The following is a 22,649-nucleotide window of genomic DNA, read 5'->3' on the forward strand; positions in this document are numbered from 1 at the left end:
CATGAGTCTTAAAGAACAATTTTAGCCTTGTTTTACTAGCATAAACAGGCAGAATATTTCATCATTAGTTTTTTTTTTATTTTAAATAAATCCAGTATGTTGTCTTGTCTGACTTCTGCAGGAATCTAATTTCGAATGACTGTTGTCAGCTTTAACAATACCCTTTCCGTTATTGTAGTTTTACATTGGAGCTGTACAGGTGTCAGGGTTTCATCTTGATAATCCTTTTCAAAACAGCTTTTTTTGCCTGATATGCAGTTTGTTTTTTATTGAAAGAGAACACACCAAACTGACAATATCAGTGCTCTCATTTCATGGACTGGTAGCTAGATAAAACATTATAAGAGATGGCAACTGTGGGTTACTTGGTCTGCAAGAAGGACTAATCTGCATATTTTGTTAATAGAGTGCTGTTTTTATTTTTTATTTACTTTATGAGAAAGTGTGTATGTGTATGTGTGTTCACGCATGCATATGTGTGTGTGCATGTGTATATTTGTATATTTCCACTACAGAGAGAGTGTCCATATTCAATTTTGGGGCACATAACGTTCCTTGTTAAGGTATAACAAGCAAAGTAAGGAGATGTGACATTTTTGTAGCACAGCTTTGATATATTGCTTTGTTGACAATATTGCCAGTATGCTGTGTGACAGATAGTTAGGGATCTAAGGCTGTATTGTTTTTTTTTTTTTTGCTTTTGGGTTTTTAGGAAATATTGAATGGTTTCCAATAGTACAGTGTTGGAATAAGTCGATTTCTCAAGGATGTGGGGGTATATTTTGGGTTGTTTTCTAGGAGAAAGAGGTCATCAGCATAGATGATTATATTGAGCTGAGAGATATATATGGTTAGATTATTACTTAATAGTAAAAATAGCAGGGGACTAAAGACAGAGCCCTGGGGGGGCACCAGTGCTAATGTACATTAATTCAAAAGGTAGTTGCCCAAGTATAACCAAAAAATGCTATTTAGCAGATTACTTTGAAACTGTTTAATTATTGGACCAACTAAATTATGTTTATTAAATTTGTAAAGAAGGTTGTAATCTATACTTTCAACGACTATAGTCATTTCTATGAATACATCCCCAGTTAATTTTGGTTAATATTGTTAAATAAGGTGCCTGTGGCAACATATAAGGTAACCATGTTTGTGAAAATATGGTAGAAACCATGTTGTGTCTATCAGAGGAGTACATATCTATTTTTGTATTTGTAAATTCATTTTTCAAATATTTTTCTTAGGGGGTAAAAGTTGGCTATTGGCCTTAATCTTTGCAGTTTTTTGGGTGATGTTTCTTATGAAGAGAGATTATAAAGGCATGACTGTAAGGTGCAAGAATATTTCTGAAGTTAAAATGAGATTATAAATGTGAGTCAAAGGTCTAGGGGTGAGGAAGGAAGCTGCAACTTAGAATTCTTACATACTGAATATTGAATATTGTAAATAACACTCATTTTTTGTTTTCTTCTCCGAAACCTTTCTAAAATAGAAGTGTGGAGTATAGGTTGCAAGGGAATATAGTTGGGATACATATGTTTAAGACTAATGTCACATATTTATAACTGGAGGTGGAATTTGAAAAGGAAGGAACTTTTTATTTTTGTATTAAATAGTTTCAATCATGTATTGCATGTAAGTATTAATAATGTTTTGGCAATCTTTTCTTGCATTGCTAGGTGGGACCTGTGCTGAATCTGATATTGGCAGCTAGTAGTTTCATCTCCTTCAAAATGTGTTTTGAACTAGCTGCAAAAGCTTCTTGTCTTTTCCTTGTAAATGAGACCTTCGCCTCATTAGTTGATATTATAGCTTTCTTTTGAGATTTTAGGTATATTTTGGGCTAGATTCCCAAAGACATCTCTCACTGTAAGTGACCACTTGCACTGAGAAGAGATTGAGAGCAGATCTTTTGGAATCTGGCCTGCTCTGCAAGCCTGTTTAAATATAATAAGTCTTACACTGAAGTAAGTCACTTACACTGATAGCAACCCCCGGATTTACTAATCTTCCATGCAGGACTAGCTTTGTCCTGCATGGAAATGGCCGTTTAGGAGCAGGATGGCAGTGCATCATGCATATTAATGAAGGCACGCTGCTTGAGCTACTAATCTTACATGGAGCATGTAAGAGTGCAGTGGGCATGTCTGAGAGCAGAGCTCCCAAAATGCATATGCCCCTGCAATGAAGAACAGCAGAAAGCCCAAAAGAATGATCGAGACCACTCATAGGTGTCTGCATACCCCCAGCAACATCCCCCCACGTGTACAAGAGCAATAGTAAACACAAGCAATATAAAGAGCCTTTTCATTTTTTTTATGAAACAGATTACATGTAACCATAGGTGCACGGGTTTGCCCATTGCTTAGCTGTGGTTAATGCAGCTTAAAATGGCAGAAGAGGATAAAATGGAAGATATATGCAAATGAAGCAGTATAGCAATAGTGTAGCGGGCAGAGTGGTCTCCTTACGAGAAGTCATTCCTGGTTCAAGTCCCACTGCAGCACATTCCATTTTCCATGTCATATCACATTATGACCAATATTTTTAGTCGCATAACCTACTAAATAACATATATTTGTGAATTGGAGTACTGCATTAAATGCAGATGTGAGGAGCCAGTGTCATAATGTTGCAAAGTCCACAAATAATCACATATGCCCCATACAGTATATGTACACAGGAATCAGGGATACAAATGGAAGGTAAAATGTGCAATGAATGATAATTCCATACAGCTTCCAAATCCCCTATCTTCCCAATAACCATTACACATTACTGTCAAAATTAATGCAGTGGTAAGTGGAAGTAAGAAATAGTAAGCAAGTGTAAGCACTATTAAGCAGTAGTAAGCAGGAGTAAGCATATGCAAGCATTAGTAAGTGGGTTTAAGCCCATTTGTGGGGCGGTAAGCAATGCACACACAAGTTAGGCACTATTGAAGCTAACTCTCTGTAAGCATAATTAACTGGAGGTTAGCAGTGCTTACACTCACGCAAACCTGCTTACAAGTGCTTAAAAGTGCCTTAGTCACTCTGTTTCCAATGGCCTTGTTCTGCCCCACAACAAAATAAACAGCCTTACAGGTCTTGAACCCAGGACCCTATACACTATAGTCACAGTAGTTAACCACCAAGCCATCACAACAGTATGTAAGAATGAGGTATCACCAAACAAATCATCATGTAGTAAAATCAAACTGAACATGTGAACGGAATCAGTATACAGTCATATGTTCTAAAATCTACTACATAACATAAATATGTGAACTGGAGTACAAAAGTAAGCCTAAATGTGAGGTGTAATTGTAATAGAGTGTTAAAGTCCCCTGTTACAGACAAGGGCCCCATACAGTGTACGTACACATGAATCATGGATACCAGACATATATATACGATGTAATGAATAATAAATCAATGCCAAAAAGCAAATATAATCCTAAGTAAATATTACGCAAAGCTAAGCAATGCACAGGCAAGCTTAGTTGGTGTAAGCAATGTGTAGGGCAGCTAACTCAATTTGCCCAGTGGTATACCCCTTTAAACAATGCCAACCTTAGGTAAGCAAGTTTGCCCATAGCTTAGCCTTTTCAAAACCAGCCAATCATGGCAAAGTGCAGAAATTTGGCCCTACTTAAACCCAACAGGCGGGAATACATCTGATAACTGGTTGTAGCTTCCCCTTGCAGGCACCATGGCAGAAAGGGGAGAGGGAGTGTGCTTTCGGCTGCAGTGCTGGGGCATTCAGGAGTCCAGAGTCATGGCAGGACTCCTTGTCAAAGACCATGAGCAGAGACTGCTGCAGGGCCAGTACCATTGTTCCCAATATAAGGCGGAAGCCTGGGACCATCTTGCCCATGTCTTCACCGATGCCACTGACATACCCCACATTGGTGAGCAGGTCAGGCATCACTATGCTGACCTGAAGTGGTTTAAGGGGGATCTCAAGGATCAGTGGATCTAAGAGGCTAAGACGGCAGGGGGTTGTCCCAGCTGTCTGTAAGTATCACTCCACTAAGTGTTTAATAATTGCCAACTCATGTATATTACTGATAGGTATGGCTAAATATTCCTCTTATGTCCTTCACAGCGGCAAGTGAGTGGGCCGTGAACTAGGAGGCCCATGGATGTCGCCTGCGGAGGTTGTGACGGGAGGCAGGTTAGTAATACTCTTGCATGTACTGTCATAGGAAATTAATTTAAAAGCATTAGTAAGTTAATTACCTGTATAAAACCTGTATTGTTTAAGGCAAGTACTGCATACACCAGAGAATATGGCAGGAAGAGTCTCATATAGTTTATATGGAAATAAAAGCATAATAGCCTGACAATAAAGGTCTAACTGCTGGACTGCATGTGTATACTCTGGTATCATATGGTAATGTAGATTTGCAATCACTTAATAGTACTGTTGTATTAAGCACTGTTACCCACACTGTTCAACAAAAAAAGAATGTGTAGGAATGTCTGTATATGACTGGTGTAATCCCCAGAGGTCATTTAATACAACTGAGAAAGACATACACAAAAAAACAGTGAACAGACAACAAAATCTGAATGGCAGATGCAACTGAGACGTCAACTGTTGTATTTTTAGCACACACAGCCATGGTTCAAATCTTGGGACTGGTAGTAGTCTGCATACATAATCACATCCCACAACTGTTCAGATATTAACCAAAATAATTCCTGTATACAACAATAAAACTCCAACGAAGACAAGCCCACAGGCTAAAAAATACCAGGAATATTGGATTCAGCCACAGTTCGTTTTCTTTATTCAGACAAATACAACGGAGAAGATTACTTGGTTTAGCGCTTTCATCTAGATAACTAGATTTCTTCAGAACAAAGTACGCAGTTCATCACAGAATAAAAACCCATTTGTTGTTGTCAAATTCTGTCCATTTTTCAAGTTACATATACATAAAATACAATACATAATGCACTTGGTCGCACTGTCAGTGCGATCTCTATAATGTATAATAGAAGCAACCTAATACTTAAATATTAATTAATGTGTAGCCATGTGCAAATATAAACCCACAGGGACTATTAGGTCGCTTCTATTATACATTATAGAGATCGCACTGACAGTGCGACCAAGTGCATTATGTATTGTATTTTATGTATATGGAACTTGAATAATGTTTATTATAGTTTTAATCTGATTACATACAGTATGTTCCATAATAATCAACTGTATTAATTATGGACAGTAGTAAGTTCATAACAACATTTTAGATGTATAATTGGACAGAATTTGATAACAACAAATGGGTTTTTATTCTGTGATGAACAGATATATTGTATCAAATTTTAATAAGATAGTTATGAGTATTTTTAGCATTTGTAGTAGTTAGTTGTATGTTTGCACATATGACAAATTTCTGTACAAGATTTTTTAAAAACGAAATTTCTTTTTTAATCTTGTTAATAGAGATGTATACAATTATATAATTGATTAATTGATGAAAAAGGCGGAATATTTTAAGTATTTAAGTGTGAGTGATTCTGCGTACATTGTTCTGAAGAAATCTAGTTATCTAGATGAAAGCGCTAAACCAAGTAATCTTCTCCGTTGTATCTGTCTGAATAAAGAAAACGAACTGTGGCTGAATCCGATATTCCTGGTATTTTTTAGCCTGTGGGCTTGTCTTCGTTGGAGTTTTAACTGTTCAGATATGTCCAGAATGTCCAGGAAATTGGCTCATACCTGCTGCCTGCCACTTTGTCCCGATGGGAAATCAATGGGATGAACCCAGATGTATAGGCAGCAAACAAGAAATACAACTGTCACACATCTACAAGAACAAACCTGTCACTCTAGTAACTCCCCAAACTGTTATGAGAATAATAAGCCAAGTATGTCCTATCAACACTCCATATTGTCAAGCTATGACCAGAGTGTGTACAGTAACAGAGTGAGATGTATGTGCATAGTACTAATGTGAAATCTGGTACTTTGTGTGGCAACATTCAGCTAGTGCTAACAAACATTGCTCCCACAGGTACATTGGATATGTGCCAAGAAATAAAAGCTTGATACCATGTACTGGTACTGTTTACTCTGATATTGTATGGAATTGTGAGTGTTGCAGTTATTCGGAATAATAAGGTATCACTGATCACTGTCACCCACACTGTGCTACATAATATAACTGTGTAGGAAATTCTGCATAAGAGTGTTGTAAGTCACTAAAGGTTGAAGAGGGCAATAGTCTACATATGTCCTGGTTCATCTGCATGTGGTCAAGACATGGCCAGAGTCTGTGCAAAAAGAGATGGACAGATTTGTGCATAACATCAACCTGGAATCTGGGAGTCTGTGGAGAAAGAGTTAGTTAGTGTTAACAAACAATTCCTCCACAGGTATACCAACTAAGAGGTGTATACTGCAGGTAAAACCAGTTCATGTATAAAGATGTTGACAGTCATATCACTGTCCAAACTAAGGCAATATGGTAATGTAGTAATACTTGTAAGATAGAGATAACAGCACTGACTAGGAAAGTAATGCAAACTACAGGAATGTACTAGTTGTTAATTGGCATCTTTCTCTCCCCCACCATATCTCCAAAAATACACTAAATACTCACCTCAACTGGTATGTGATGACTCCACTGTTATGTTGAGACATATGTCCTACTGGTTGAAAAATATTTAAATCTGTTTCTATGCATGTGCTATGTTGAAATGCTCCAACATTGGTGGCATGGTGCCATCAATGTACCTGCATGCTGTTGTTATTACTACTGTGTTCCCATATATTTATGTGTTCCGTTTGCTATGCAACTGTTCTGTATCTGGTGTCTGGGTTAATGGGAATATCTATGCATGCTGTTATACATAACCATGGAATATGTTGACTATTACTAACCCACATATGTTGATACACTATAAGCACCATAGCATGTATGGGAATTCGGGTCCCAGCAGACCCACCTGTCCCATCTCAGCTGGCCGTCGCACCAGGCACCAGCACATCTGGGACCCAAACTGGGACCTCCTCATCCATTGGTCCTGTACCACCTTCAGGTGGAACCATCTAAAGGGATGGGGCTTACCCTCCCAGGAGTGGGCACAGACAGGAAGCTGTCACCCATCACCAGGTCTGGGTCATGGTGCGTAGGGAGGTCATTCAGCAGTTTGGAGATCTTCTATGCCAGCTTGAGGGCCACGTGTCACAACTAGATGGTTGGTCTGGCTCTCTGACTCAGTCGTCAGCACAGCCACCTTCAGGGCTGTGAAGGTGCAATGGTGTCTGCCCATGGGTGGGGATCTCAGTCCCACTGTTTCCACTAGTAGGCTCATGGGCTTCCGATTTCCAAACACCTCCCTCCCCATCAAGGTGTTTACCACCCATGTGTCATATACTGCCCCTGTATGTGTCTTGTTTGTCTCATCTGTTAACCTACTCTCTCCAAATATACCTATTATTCCTCCCCAACATCCCACTATCACCTGAAAAAAAAGGGCAATATGTTACCAGAAAACAATCTCACCCCATACATAGCTACCATTTTGCACACATGTCCACTGGACACATGTAATCTGGTCTAGTTGGCATCACAACATATTATTGTTGTCCTCACCCCCCTCTCTCAGAGGTCTGAGTGTCCAAATCTACCTCCAAAGTTAGGGTATATGCACAGCTGTTGCTGTAGAAGAAATGGGGGCAGTTATGGACCTTCCCTACACCCTCCTGCACATCCCTAGCTATTTTCCCCACTGTCTTTCCCTCTTTGTGCCCTTTTTCACCACTTTCCTATCAACCCTTTTTTTTTTTCTTTTAAAGAAATTAGTGTGGGGGTAAGTGGGAGTAACCACTTTTAAGCAGCAGTAAGTGGGTTTAAGCTTGTTTACATGGGGCTAAGCAATGCATACACAGGTTAAGCAACTGAGAAGCTAAAGCAGTATAAGAAACTGTAACCAAACGTTAGTAGTGCTTACCTCTGTGCAAACCCGCGCAAACCCGCTTACAGCTGCTTAAAAGTGCCTTAATCACAGTGTATCCAATGGCCCTTATTCTGCCCAGCAACAAAATAAGCAGTCTTTGCAATGCTCAAACCCAGGACCCTGCACACCATAGCTAAAGTGATTTACTACTAAGCCGTGTCAGATACACATAGCACTGATGTTTTCCCAAACACATCATCCAGCCCAGTCATTCGACAGTACAGGAAATGTATTTCAATATGTAGATGTATCTGTGTGTGTGTGTGTGTGTGTGTGTGTCTAGATATATATATATATATATATATATATATATATATATTAACATCAAAGTAGATATAACATATATATATATATATATATATATATATATATATATATATATATATATATATATATATATATACATACATACATATGCTTATATCTATACATATATATGTCTACATGTATATATATATATATATATATATATATATATATATATATATATATATATATATATATATATATATATATATATATATATATATATATGTGTGTGTGTAAGCATAAATATATATCTATATAGGTATATACAGACATACATCAATAGATATAAAAGGGAACATAAAAACATATATGTCCACATGCACCATTAATGGGGTTGAAGGGGCCCAAACAACATACGTCTTGTACGTATAGATATCCCCCCCCCACAGCCAAACATGTCTGCTCTGCCATACAATAACAACTGTTGCAGATCCCATAACCAGGACCTGATACAACATAGGCACAAGAAGTTAAAAGTACTCCATCCCACCTGTATGATGCCAGGCTGGTGTCAGTAACATATCATGCAGTACAGTCTGGCTACCACAGGGAATGTACAATGTGGAAGCAATCAGACACATATATGCATATATATATATATATATATATATATATATATATATATATATATGTAACCACACATAACACACACAGATATGTATAGGAAGATACATATGTAGAAGATGCACACAATACAGAACAGCCACTATGCCTACAGTTGCCACTTTACCAACTGGACACTGTATGAGCCACCCATACAAATGACAATTGTTGCCTGCAACATATACCCACAGAGAGGTCAAAGGATATAACACCATACATAGGTTTGCATACATGGGAAAGCTTTATTTGTGTACTATTACAGTTGTATATGCTATGTCATATAACTGTTTAGACATTGACATACATATAAACAGAGTAATGCAACTGTGAAACAGTTATATTAATACAGTAGTCTGGAAAGGTTTTCAAATGTTCCTGTCCAGGCCGAGGCCTGCAAGTAGTACAATAGTAAAGACAGACTGGGCCACAGGATACCAATCAATCAACAGTAAGTAATGCAGATGTATAATCCAGCAGCCTCTATCTACACTCTGTACACAATCCCTAGGGGGTAAAGACCTTAGCTCACACAATGAGATGTATCTGTTACATAACAAGGCATAACTGACACCATCACAATCACACTGACAAACAGAACAGTCTGTATGGCAGGAGGCAGTAGGCCTGCATTTACCCAGTGTGAATTGTGTGGTAATGTACATCCAGATACGTTAAGGCAGCTTACCTCTGATACCCCCGCATGCTGTAACAGCCTAGGTTATTTATGGTGCATCCCTATTAGACTCAATAATACAGGGCCATATACCACTGCAACATACACTGGCCTCTGGAGTGCATAAGGGCACACATTTATTGTGTATGTGAAGCCCACACATATATGGACCCAACCCCACAGTATGTGTGGGGGATATAACAGCAGTGGACTGATGGCAGGAATGGCAACATGACATACTCACAGGCCACTACATAACAACCACTGTCAGCATGTCATATGTACAAAGCCTGGTATGTAGGTGGAGGGCATAAGCTGTAACAAAGGCCCATATGTGTAAAACTGTTGTCATAAACTAAGCAAGTCGCTGGTGTTACAGGATAGTCTGCAGCATACCCTTAGGAATATGAAGTTAGAAACAGAAATGGATGTAGCCATCTACAAATAGCACTCAACACACACACTGCCAGGGATATATCTGACACAAGACCTGTGTGGTGGACAGATAAAACATAATAGGCACACCTCTGGCCATCAAGTGGATAGGCCCACAGTTGAGAGCTATGCAGACAGAGTGCATTCCAAGTTAAACTAGTATGTACAGACAAACCCTGTAATGCCAGTGCTATACAATGCATACAACAACACTACTCACACTCTGTCTGTAGTTCTGGAACCACCTACAGATATGTAGCTGGCCTGTGTGTGCAGGTTGTCCTGTAAGAGGTATTGCTACCTGCTGTCTGTAACACTGCTGCCCACACACAGGAAGGATGTCCATCATACAGGAAAGATAAAGGGACCACACCCACATGATGTAGGGATTTATAGTAGTTGGTTGCCATGACAGTGATAATTGGAAGTACTACACAGCATGCTGCATGCAGGTAGCAAGTGGAGCACACTGATTGATGGAGAGGCCATCACCTGACCATGTGCATCACCTACAAATTCCATGCTGCAATCTATGCAAAGCAGATCATTCCATTTACTGGAGAGAGACTGAGGGATAGAGAGAGAGAGAGAGACAGAGAGAGAGAGTGTGCATGTAAGGCACAAACAACAAAAAAAAAAAACATCAAGCTAACCATCCAGAAAAGACTTCATTCCCAGAACAGGTATGTGAAGTACATATGTATATAATTGACCGTAGTACTTGGTCCATAATAATGGGATAGATGATGTGGAATGATTTATATGTGCCTTCAGGTGTTTTTGTAATGATGTTCAGCTGAACAACTGCTAAGGACAATAGAGTCCATCCCTGTGGGTAGTGGGCCATACCCATCAACTGTGCAGAGCAGCACTGACTGATAATATGTAAGCCATCATAGAGTGTGTTGTGTAATGGGAAGTATGTATATTACATGGCCAATAGCTGGTGGTGGAAGCAATGACAAAATGATAGACACGTGGGTTCCAAAGCCCACCTCTTGCAGGATACCCAGGTTAACCTGTATTGTAGCATGCAGGAATGCCATAGGTGTATAATATGGTTACCTGCAATCTGGCCCTACATACACCCCCCCCCCCCAATGTCAGGCTGTGTCCATATGTGGCACCTGTCTGTGTTGTAGCAAGGCAGAACAGTGCAGCTGTGGAGGAAGGTGTTGTGAGATTGTGGACCTGATGTCTGAATGTACCCCACATATAGGTATATATATGTGTACGTATATATATATATATATATATATATATATATATACATATATATATATATATATATATATATATATATATATATATATATATATATATATATATATAAAATATACACACACACACACACACACACACACACACACACACACACACACATGTCTACAAATATACAGATACCCATGTGTAGACATATATATGAACACATATATACATCATATGTATCTCCACATATATAGCTATATACATATATGCACATGTTTACATATATACAAACAGGCACACAAACATATATGTATGTAAATACATGTCCCCTATATTACCACCAGAGTGTTGCATGCTATTTGCAAGGAAACAGCACACACAGCAATACACACAGATATCTACAGCTGTCAGTGTGTGCAACACGGATGGGTAAGTCACATGTGAACCTCTTGTTGAGACCACATTGCCCTTGTCTGTGAAGTATGGAATGGGAATATGGGGAAGTATGGCAGGTATAGTTTGTGGAGGTGGTCAGGGTTGGCAGATATAGAGGACAGCCTACAGGGGTGTTATGTGACACATGTGGTGGGTAAACACCCTGGATGGTGTGTGTGGTCTGTGATGTGGATGCCCCATGGGCCGCAATATGGACACAATGGAAACAAGCTTCCCACCCACTGCTACTCACAACAGCAGTCCATGTCCCAAAGGTGCCTGGCCTTGAGGATGAGCAGGAGGAGCATGTGGGTCCTGTGAATGTGTACTGGGTGCCTCAAGGTGATGTAGCTCATCCCATATGTGTCTGTGGGGCCCATTATGGAATAGATCCTGGACCTGATCTCAGGGGACAGGAACATGTCTGTGTGTGCCCCTGGGGGGGGCAACATCCCCTGAGTTGGTTCCACCAGACAGTTTTGCTGGACCAGCGCATGAGGAGGCCCCAGGGTGGGTCACACATGATATGGCCTGGCAACATGGGCAGATGAGTTTGGAGAGGTGGTTCTGCTGGCCACTAGTACATATACATGCTATTGGGTCACTGCTATAGAACATATGTCGGTAATAATGGTCTACACAATCCCAGAACATGTCTAACAGCATGCATAGAAAACCCCAATAACACAGAATGTCAGATGTGCTGCAAACACATAGCAAGCATACCACAGGAATATATGGAACCATTGTGGCCCTGGCAATGGCATGCAGGGGAATAGTCTGTAACAGGCCAGCAATGATAGTGTCCACACAGGGAACATGGTTACAAACACATTGCACAAAGCGTGGTACAGTACAATATCTGCCCTACAGGTAGGTATGCTGTAGCCATACCTACTGAGTTGTGTGTACAGATTATTGTCACTGATATGGTGGGGGGGGTGACAGTGATGTGTATTAAGAACTGTGGTAACATTGCTGCATGGCTTGCTCACACCTGTGTCAATCTTTATGTCTTTCAGGCACGATGTCCCATGGAAGGTTGCCACCATGCACAGCAGCTGAAAATGCATTCTGCTGAATAACCTCACACAGCACTATGCAGTCTTGTTTGACCGGGCTGCCCATGATCAGCAGGAGTGGACCGCCCTGTGGAACAACCTAGTCCACAGTGTCAACGATGTCGGACTGCACAACCACAGTTATGAGTAGGTCCGGCATCATTGTTCTGACCTGCATCACAATGCCCATCGGCATGCTGCTGCAGTCCGGGTGGATCACCTCACCATGGGGGGGGGCATGCCATCCATCCCCCAATGACACATATGGAAGAGCTCCTAGCGAGCCTCATGGCCCCTGCCCATCCGCACAGCCACCAACCACCGGACACCTTTGTGATGGTGGGTGCCACACACACCAGCTGAGGAGCATGCAGGTAAGGCCACAGGACATATCAGTAGACCACTGTTGCGTATACATCCACATCAGTTCAGGTAGATCATGCATATCTGACATGTCATAGATATATTTTGTTGCCGCATAGTAGTGATAAATAGTTGTGCATATGTGGTAGTATTGTGGACATGTACTGTTGACGTATTGTAATGCTGCACCCACCCTGTAGCAATGTCACAGGTGTGGCCACTGACTTTGCATTTCTTACCCTCTTATGAAGGTCTCCCCAGTATACCACCAAGGCAGCAGCCTGCAGCTGGTGAGTATGGTCTATGTAGATGCTTGCCAATACACCAGGCATGTAATGGTGATGGTATATTCCATGCACACATCTACCACACCTACCCAGAATGCATGCTGCACATGAGCATGTATTGTTGCTGTTAAATGCACGGCATCACAGGGGAGACCATGATGGGCTATTGGAAGGGTATGTCATGACATCTGCATGATAACTAACATCCTGTCATTGTGGAATGTGTCCACAGGGAGTAACATAATGGTGGGAGACATGGCCTACAGTAGGGACATTTTTTGAGCAACACCCATATACAGTGCAACACCAGTGTATATAACTGTAGGACAATAGCAACCGTTGCAGAGCTACACTATGGCATAAGGCATTACTGTGGTCTACATTATCAGCTGGGACTAGGCTGTAACATGTGGTGTTCACTGTATGGGACACTGCAAAGTGATACACATGTGTAGGCCTTACTTGTCATGCATCTGCAAAAAGGCTGAAGGAGGAGGGTGTCAGCATGACACACCAGTGCACTGCAGCAGGGATCCTAAGTATGCTAAGAATGGCTATATCTACACATAGTTAGGTTCAGAAACTGTGTCAGATGTAAAACTACCCCCACAGCAATAGTGATGGCAGTGTGTGAACATCAAGGGATGTGCACATGAGTAGACCTTGCAATCATGCAGATTAGGTTGACATGTGTAGGGCATACTGAACATACACTAGCAAATGCAGATGGCCCATGCTAGTATACCCCTGCCAGGAGCAGTGACTGCTGTAGTACACAACAATAGCAGTGGCAAACTGTCATGATAAGGGTGTGCACACATATGCCCACATGGAGTGTATGCATCATGGTCAGCATCTGTACACCTAACACATTCCATAGACACTACATCTGAAAGTACAGAACATATGTCACATATCGGGCTCATGTACTGTTAAGATATGCAGTGATGTGGTCCCATGGCAGATCAAGGATGGGTGTGTCATATCAATAAGGGTGTGTACTCACCCCATAGTCATGGTATGCTCTGATGATTGTCAGTGTAAGAGTATTGAACTGGTCATACATTGTCTGCTGATGTTGAGATCTGTAAATCAGACATCAGGCATTCACAAATGACATCTGTCCACATATCATTCCAGGTATGTGTTGCTGAAAAACATAGGGGCTCTGTGCATTAAAGCTGACAAAACTGACACAGTACTGCGCATTCAGCAATGAGTTGTACACCCATGAGGTGTTGTGCACAGAACATGACAGGGTGCAGAACAGGTGCACAGCAATACTGTGTACGTGTGTGCAGTGGTATCCAGGGGAATGGGCATCATCTAGTGACACAGCACATGCATCACACACATGTATACTGCTGCTAACATGGATTGACTATAGCTGCACTGCATGCTGTTGTGTACAATATGTTATGCATGTTGACTGATGGGTAATAGGAGGACTGTGTGTACTATCATTGTGCAACCTCACCTGTATGTGTGTGTGTGTGCATCCTGGTGGGTAGTCAGTTTGTCTGCAGGGTCACTCTGGTGAAGTGGTGGGAGGTTGATGCATGTAGGATGCGTGTGTCCATGTGTGTGTGTGTTTGTGGGGGTGGCCATGTATGTACATGTGTGATTGTGGGGTGTTCATATAGCAGTACCTCCCTTTGGGATCATGCAGTACATGGACATGGACTGCCACATTACACATCGGGAATACTTGTCATGTATGTAATCACAGGACAGCTGATAGCATAATAAGGTCTGTAACATGGATCAGGCATTGAGAGGGAAGGTAGACACCAGGTATACACTTAACATCCCATTCAGCAGAGTGGTGACCTACAACCCATGTATGCAGCACTACAATTGCATTGGGGAAGTACTAGTCAACACCAAGGAGTGTATCCATATATTACAGTTGTCACATGATAGGCTAATTGAGCAGCAAATCTGGCATGTGCTGAGCAATACATACACATGACACACCAGTGTGTGATATTATGGAGTGAACATAGTAGCCCACACATATAGGGGCCATGCCCATAATGTCCGGACATACACAGGGTGAACACTGAATGACAGCAGTGAGGCCATGTAAAACTGCTACACACAGGTCAGGCAGGTAATGTTGTAACATGTCTTGTGTTGTGATCATGTGTCTAGGCATTTAGAGTAGTGATATGTTAATGAGTGGTATCAATGTGTGTATGTTAACAAGTGTGATGCAGGATGGGGAACACATGGAAATATACGTGGGACTGTCTGTAAAGTCACTGACAGGTAGGTATTATGGTGGTGTCTGTGTGTGTGTACTGGTTGGCAAGGCTGTACAGGTTTTAAAGTGCGTTTATTGTTTTCCCCCACAGGTGGCGAGGTGGGTCAGGGTCCCTCCTGCATGCAATCTGATGTTGGTGCCCACACAGACACCAAAGATGATGATAGTACTGTTGAGGCACAGGTGGGATTGGCAGGGGCCAAAACAGCACCATCATTTGACATCCCCCTTTTAGCCACCCCAACCCCGCACACACTTTCAGTGCCCATACATACCTCATCACCAGTGACCATAGTGGAGGGACAGCTTGTGTTTGGTGGCTGTGCACAGGAAAGTGTGGTAACCATGCCTACTGTGTCTGGTTGCAGCAGGCATAGCCAGATGTCCAGCAGGGCACCACATAGGCAGATGTCCGAGGGTGCTTGTGGTAGGGCAACTTGACATCATGCCCCTGGCAGAGGCGACATAGCAGGTATCAGAAGGTGAATGTTTCAGGCTGTCTTGGCAGCACAGGCACGTATAGAATGTTACACGAGACAGGGCCTGAGGTGGCAGAGGGCTGCTTTCACATCTGCAAGTGACAATGCCCATGAACTGGCTAGTGACATCCGTGCATTAACTGAGTTCATGGATAGATGGTCTGGTGAGATGATTGCCCTCAATGACCGTGGTCTGTCCATGCTTGAACGTGTGGTGGGAGGGGGGCAATGACCACATGGACGTAGGCCAGCAGCGCCAACAGCTGGATGTCAACGTGGACATGCTAGGACACCAAGGGGCTCCCTTAGTGGCAATACCAGCCCCAGCACTGCAGGGGTGGGACGCTGTCCACATCACACCACAGCAGGCCATGAGCAAGTGGTCCTGGCCAGTCCCAGGAGGGACCTGGTACTAGCGGACATTCGTCATCATCAAGTGAGAGTAGCACATCAAGGCCTGTACATGGATGTGCCCCTGGACCCCCTGGCAGGCACAGTCCACATGTCCATGGCCAGAGGCAGTGAACTGCACACCCTGCCTGGTATGGTCTGCAGCTGTTAATAAACACCTGTGAAGGGCAGCCACATGGCAGAACTATGTGCATGCCTACACACACACTTTATTAACACACCTAGGACAACCCCATACCTACACACACCACATCACCACACCCAGTTCACCTCAGTATACCCCACACCCACACATGGTGTCAAATGTATGGCCCACCCTCAGCCTCTGGCAAACCAACACACCCCATGCATATGATGATACCTGTGGCACATCCCTATCATCCCTACCATCGATGCAGGGACAGGCTAATATGGTTCTGAGGTACATGGTGACTATACTACAGTGTACCGCAGTACTGCAATGTAACATGTTGTAAGGAGTAAAGTGCAATGCATATATGTCAGGTAGTGTAGCCATCCAGCAATGATGCATTATAGCTGTTAGTAACACTGGTTGATTGTAGTCTCTATAATATTATCCATTTGTGTTGTAGGTGTACATGTGTCAGCATGAGGATGGCCTGCAGTCATATTCCACATTGGAGTATGGCGCTGTGGGGACACCATGGCTGTGACATATCTGGGGTACAGTTGAACACATGTCACAGGTTTGTATAACAGTTATTGCCTGTGTCACATGGACAGGTGACCCGCTGGCATGTGTATAATCTGCAACCTGATGTAGACCCATCCACATACACGCACACTGTTACTTGGCAACACTGGGACTAGACCCCCTACCTAGGTATGTAGTGATACTGAAGTGTTTGGCTTCCACTGCACACACCACACAGCATTTAGGGTGAGGTGTGTCCCAGGTTACATGTTACATGCAGAACATCCCCAGACATGTATAGTATGCTAATGGGTGATATAATGGGTGTATATGGACAATACATAGTGTGACATACCTTCATATACACATTAACAGGCACATAACAGGCAGACACACATCCGAGTGACCAGGGCCTATCGTTGCTAATTAACTTGACCATGTGTCCAATGTGTTACAGGTAGCTTGCACACAGCACATGCATAATTGGCCTGGATTGTGGTATCAATATCCTGTATGGTTGATGGTGACAGTGGTGACCATAATGTGGTACATGGGACATATACCGGGTGTACCTTGGTGTAATGACAGTGTACAAAGCACCCACATCTCCCAGTGGATAGTGTGCTTCCTGAAATCCATGATGACACTCTGATATACTCATCATCACACATTGGCCATAAGTGTGATACAATGCATTGTAGATCCCAACAGTGGTACTACAGGGATATGCATCTAATGCACATGGCACATGCATAGCAGGGTGTTGCCCGTAGGTGAGGCATGACAATGCAGCAACAACACTATATGTTCTACTGTGTGGCAATGGGTATTGTAATAGGAGTATGTGGCTTCAGAATTCTGTACCCTACAGATAAACAGACATGCACACATACATAGACTTGCCAGAACACAATGGGTATCCCATGCCTATCAACCCATTTGTACAACACTGTTGTGGTGGTACTGCAAGACTCATGTAGTCGGTATGGAGAGGACCTTAAAAGGGTACAAGTAATGTCCCATACAGCAGCAGTCAGAAATGGCTATGGAAATGGGTGTTGTGGTGGTGGTGAAGGCCCTCATGGAATTCCTACTTACAGGTGTGCTAACACACAGACACTGCTATACTTAGTCATGCACACGCACACATGTGTCAGTACTGGGGTGCATCTCTGCAGATGGTCATAGCTGTGTACCTAGCTATTGTCCAAGGAGAGATGGATTGTGTAGGGGTTTGTTTACAGTGGTATCCTACCACCTGCCATGTGGCAGCAGGCAAGCTATCGACAGACACTACTGTGGTGACCCTCAGGGTGGAAGTGACATGCATCCGCCATTCCTCCAGGTGCCTCCTGCACATGGCCACTGAGGTGATCAAGTTGATTTGCATGCAACATGCATTACAACGCATTGTTAGTGTCTGTGATGGAGATCTGTATCCAAGCATGTTCAGTTGACTGTGGTTGTGTAGTGGAGGTACCAGTGGCATGTTGTGTGTACAGGGTGTTATCTCCAATATGTGCCAGTTCTTACACAGCTGGGCAGACATGTCAGTGTCAATCAAGGTTAGGATGCCTGTACATATCCCAGCAAGATACCTGCCATCTGCACATCTGTACAGGGGCTGACAGTCATCAGCTTGGCAAGTAGCTATGCAGTAGGATGAATGTTTTGACAGATAGATGTTTGACAACAATATGTATGCCATAACTACATGTCAGGAGCCTTTGCTATCATGTGCTTTACAGACAGTAGTCTACAGTTACATTCCACATGCCGGATCATTACCCAGTAGGGGTTATATACTGTGACACAGCTCACACACCAGGGATACAACAGGGATGCCTCAGAGTCCAGCTGTGCCTGCAGGTGTGCCTGTTGTCAGTACTACATTTAGCACTATACTCTTGCATGGGTAGGCACTGTCAACAATAGTACCGCCATGATACACTACATGCCAGTGTGACAGAACGTACCCTGGGCTACTACCCCTGTATGTAAAAAAGTCACATGGATAACAGTGCTGTACAGGCCTCATATACATCTGTGTCCCAGACATGACACTCACACACCTTGCTACTGTAATGACAACACGTAGGCGCATGTATTGTACATGGCATTGCATACACTTATTACAGATGTCATTACCCTGCTATGTTATCAGACTGGGTGGTGTGAACTGGTTACCAGGACTAAGCCATGCTTAGCAGATATCAACATTGCTGCAATATAACAGCTAAGCAGATTTGCATACTGGTAAGCGAAGCCCACATGGTGTAAGTGCCCATACATTTAACTGTACCTTAGCACTGCTTAGCTTTGCACAAACCCACTTAAAGCTGCTCAAAACTACCTTAGCCACTCTGTATCTGAAGCCCTTGTTCTGCCCAGCAACAAAATGAGCAGCACTTGAACCCAGGACCCTGTATACTAAAGCACAACACTTAACCACTATGCCATGACCACTGTGAAGACAGCTGTTGCTCTTCCAAGATATCTGTCAATACACATATTGATTAGTATTGAACAATTGCCTTTACTTCCACAATTGTGTAGTCCTTGTTATTAATATGACTGTTGCATCACATATGTTGTTTTTACATAAAGTACACATAGCAGATACATACGGTGAGATACATCTGGGAGAGTATACACAACTGTGAAGTTTACATATGACAGGAGTATGGATATATACATATAATAGGTTGATATATGTCTACATGTACATACACATGTATATTCATATATATGTCTGTATACACATATATATAGTGCAACATATATATGGGCATGTGTGCATGCAGATATATGTATATATAGCTATATATGTATGCATATCCTATCTGTACAGATATGCCTATTTATGTAGATATATATGTAGATATCTATAACTATGTACGCATACATAGTTATATTCTGATATATCTATTAATGTCAATATATATGTAGATATCCATAAGTATATGTGCATATGTATCTCTAATTGTATTAGTGTAGACATATATTGCTGTGTATATGTATATACCTCAGTGTTTATATGTATATATATATATATATATATATATATATATATATATATATATATATATATGTGTGTGTACAGCTGTACAGATTCACACAAGTTACCCAGAGGCAGGGGCCATGGGTCAGGACATTACCCCTATTGTGGTGTACGAGCTGTTTTGTAGCCACCCATTTATGTGTTTGCAGTCAGGGATAGTGTATGCACACAGCTGTGTGTCGGACCTTGCACATTCCATGCTGGCCATGTTCCCACCCCTCCCCTCTGTCATTCTATCTTCTTTCATACATTATGCATACATTCTCTGATACTTTCCCTAATGTTATCACCTCATCACAGCTGAGATTTGGTGTTGGTCCACAGTTCATGCAGTGGGACATGGTGGACATATTACTGTGATTTGTCCACATGGCCTTGCATATGGCTTATGTGGAGTGTGTTAAGTTGTTATTTGGGTGTCCATGACATAACATGCATTGGCAGTACGTGTGAGACACAAGCCTTTGGCAGAGGCCTGTAGGCCATTTGGTGTTTATGCAGGCCAGCTGTGGCAGTCCTTTGCATTCCGTCAGTCCTACAGTCTCAGGCCACCATACAGTATATTCCCCTAGGGCGACAGGGTAGGCATGTTAGGTGTTCATACCAATATTATCTATCAGTCTTGATCAGGTGGTGTGGATGCTAGCAGGTGCTACCTACAGCTAGGGACACATCTGCATGGGACACCTGCACTGCATGCTATATTATTTTGCTATTGCCATATGTAGGTGGGGTCATATTGTACCCATTCCCAACAGCAGGAATAAGATGATAGTGGTACCTGTGGGTGGTGCTTTTATGAGCTGGGTACATGTGTGCTATGGACACTTCTTGCATCTGATGCACAGATAGGCATAGGGCATTCCAGTTATGCTGACATGTGCAGGCACATCAGCTGTTTCCCAATACATCAGTCCTACCACATTTGTGACCTGCAAGTGTTCAGCCAGACAACACTGGTATCACCCACTACAGGCCCAGATAATGTGATACATACCTGCATGTACAATTTCAAGGGTGTGTCCATTTCACAGTTACACATTATATACTGCATGTCTGGGGTACTTTCCCCTGTGTACTGCTTGTATATCTAGCCCAACAGCCATGCCATGTCAATCTTTCAGATGGTGACACATATTACCACCATACATTTACAATGGCTTCCTGCTAGCCTGTGTTATACTGGTGGGAATTGTCTTTGGCACTGCAGTTGTGAAGGCTTGTCCCTGTCATCAGCAGTAGCAGGCAATGGCCACCAGGTCATACCTCAAGATGCATACATACTGACCACTCCCACACAATATGAACCACACACCACCCTAACACACACATACCTGCATATTGTGCAAATGCTACAATCTAGCCTGCTACCTTGGCCCCCTCTGGGCATCTGTGCTCCACTTGTATTATACCTACACATACATGTTACTACATTTCTACATAGGAATGGAGGGGGCACACCTGATTGTTACTACTGTCTACATAGGATATGGGAGGGGGCACACCTGGCGGTTACTACATGTCTATATAGGCTGTGGGGGGTACACCTGACTGATTCTACATTGCTACACAGGATTCAGGGGGCACACCTGACACTTGTACACATTTGCTATGACTGTACAGGTATGTCAGGTACTCCATTTCATTCTGTTTTCTAACCTATCATGCTGAATAGAGGCATGTCAGTGTACTACAGGTCTTACATTTGATTGACCTACATATTACCTTCTGACATCCTACCCTTCAGAACTAACATCCCACTGCCTGACCTGATGTAGTCTGTCTGTGTAGGCCTGGGGGGAGGTTACCCATAGGCATCATTCAGTGTCCTTAGCACAGCCTTTGTCTGTGATTGTCTACACCTGTCCTGCTGACTGTGACTGTTGTTGGGTATGTGAACCTCCCTGACCTGCATCTGTGTGTCATATGGACACACATGTGCCCCAGCACATTTCCTGCAGTGGGTTTTGTCACCATGTGTACTACTGGGTACCATGGTGACACTTGTATTTGTTACAGATCTCATGCTGCCACTATAGGTGTCTACTATCTGCTGGCATCCCATTCAGCCACCTGATTCCCTTGCATGCTGACATCCATACCATAGATACAAGTAACAGCACATACTACTCCAATCAGCAATCAGTAAGGTGAGTGACTTACCTTGTGGGTGTGCCAGTATTGAGAATGATGCTGGGGGCTGCCTATGTCAGATGCTCATAATACACTCCCTATACATGGTTGAACACAGGTAGTGTCATGTTTGGCATTGCTTTTACTGTATGTGCGAGTCAGAGAGGGGAATAATTCCCTGGCTCCCTACTTGTCAGTGTATGTGCTATGCGTTGCCTCTTTGCCAAGGCCATGGCATATTGGGCACACATCCACCTGCCTACTGGGGCAGTTTCAGCTTGTTCCTCCTCTGAGTCACTTTGTGCCTG

This window comes from Protopterus annectens, chromosome 4.part1 (assembly GCF_019279795.1).
Source record: "Protopterus annectens isolate FY-2018-M chromosome 4.part1, PAN1.0, whole genome shotgun sequence".
Classification (NCBI taxonomy): domain Eukaryota; kingdom Metazoa; phylum Chordata; order Ceratodontiformes; family Protopteridae; genus Protopterus; species Protopterus annectens.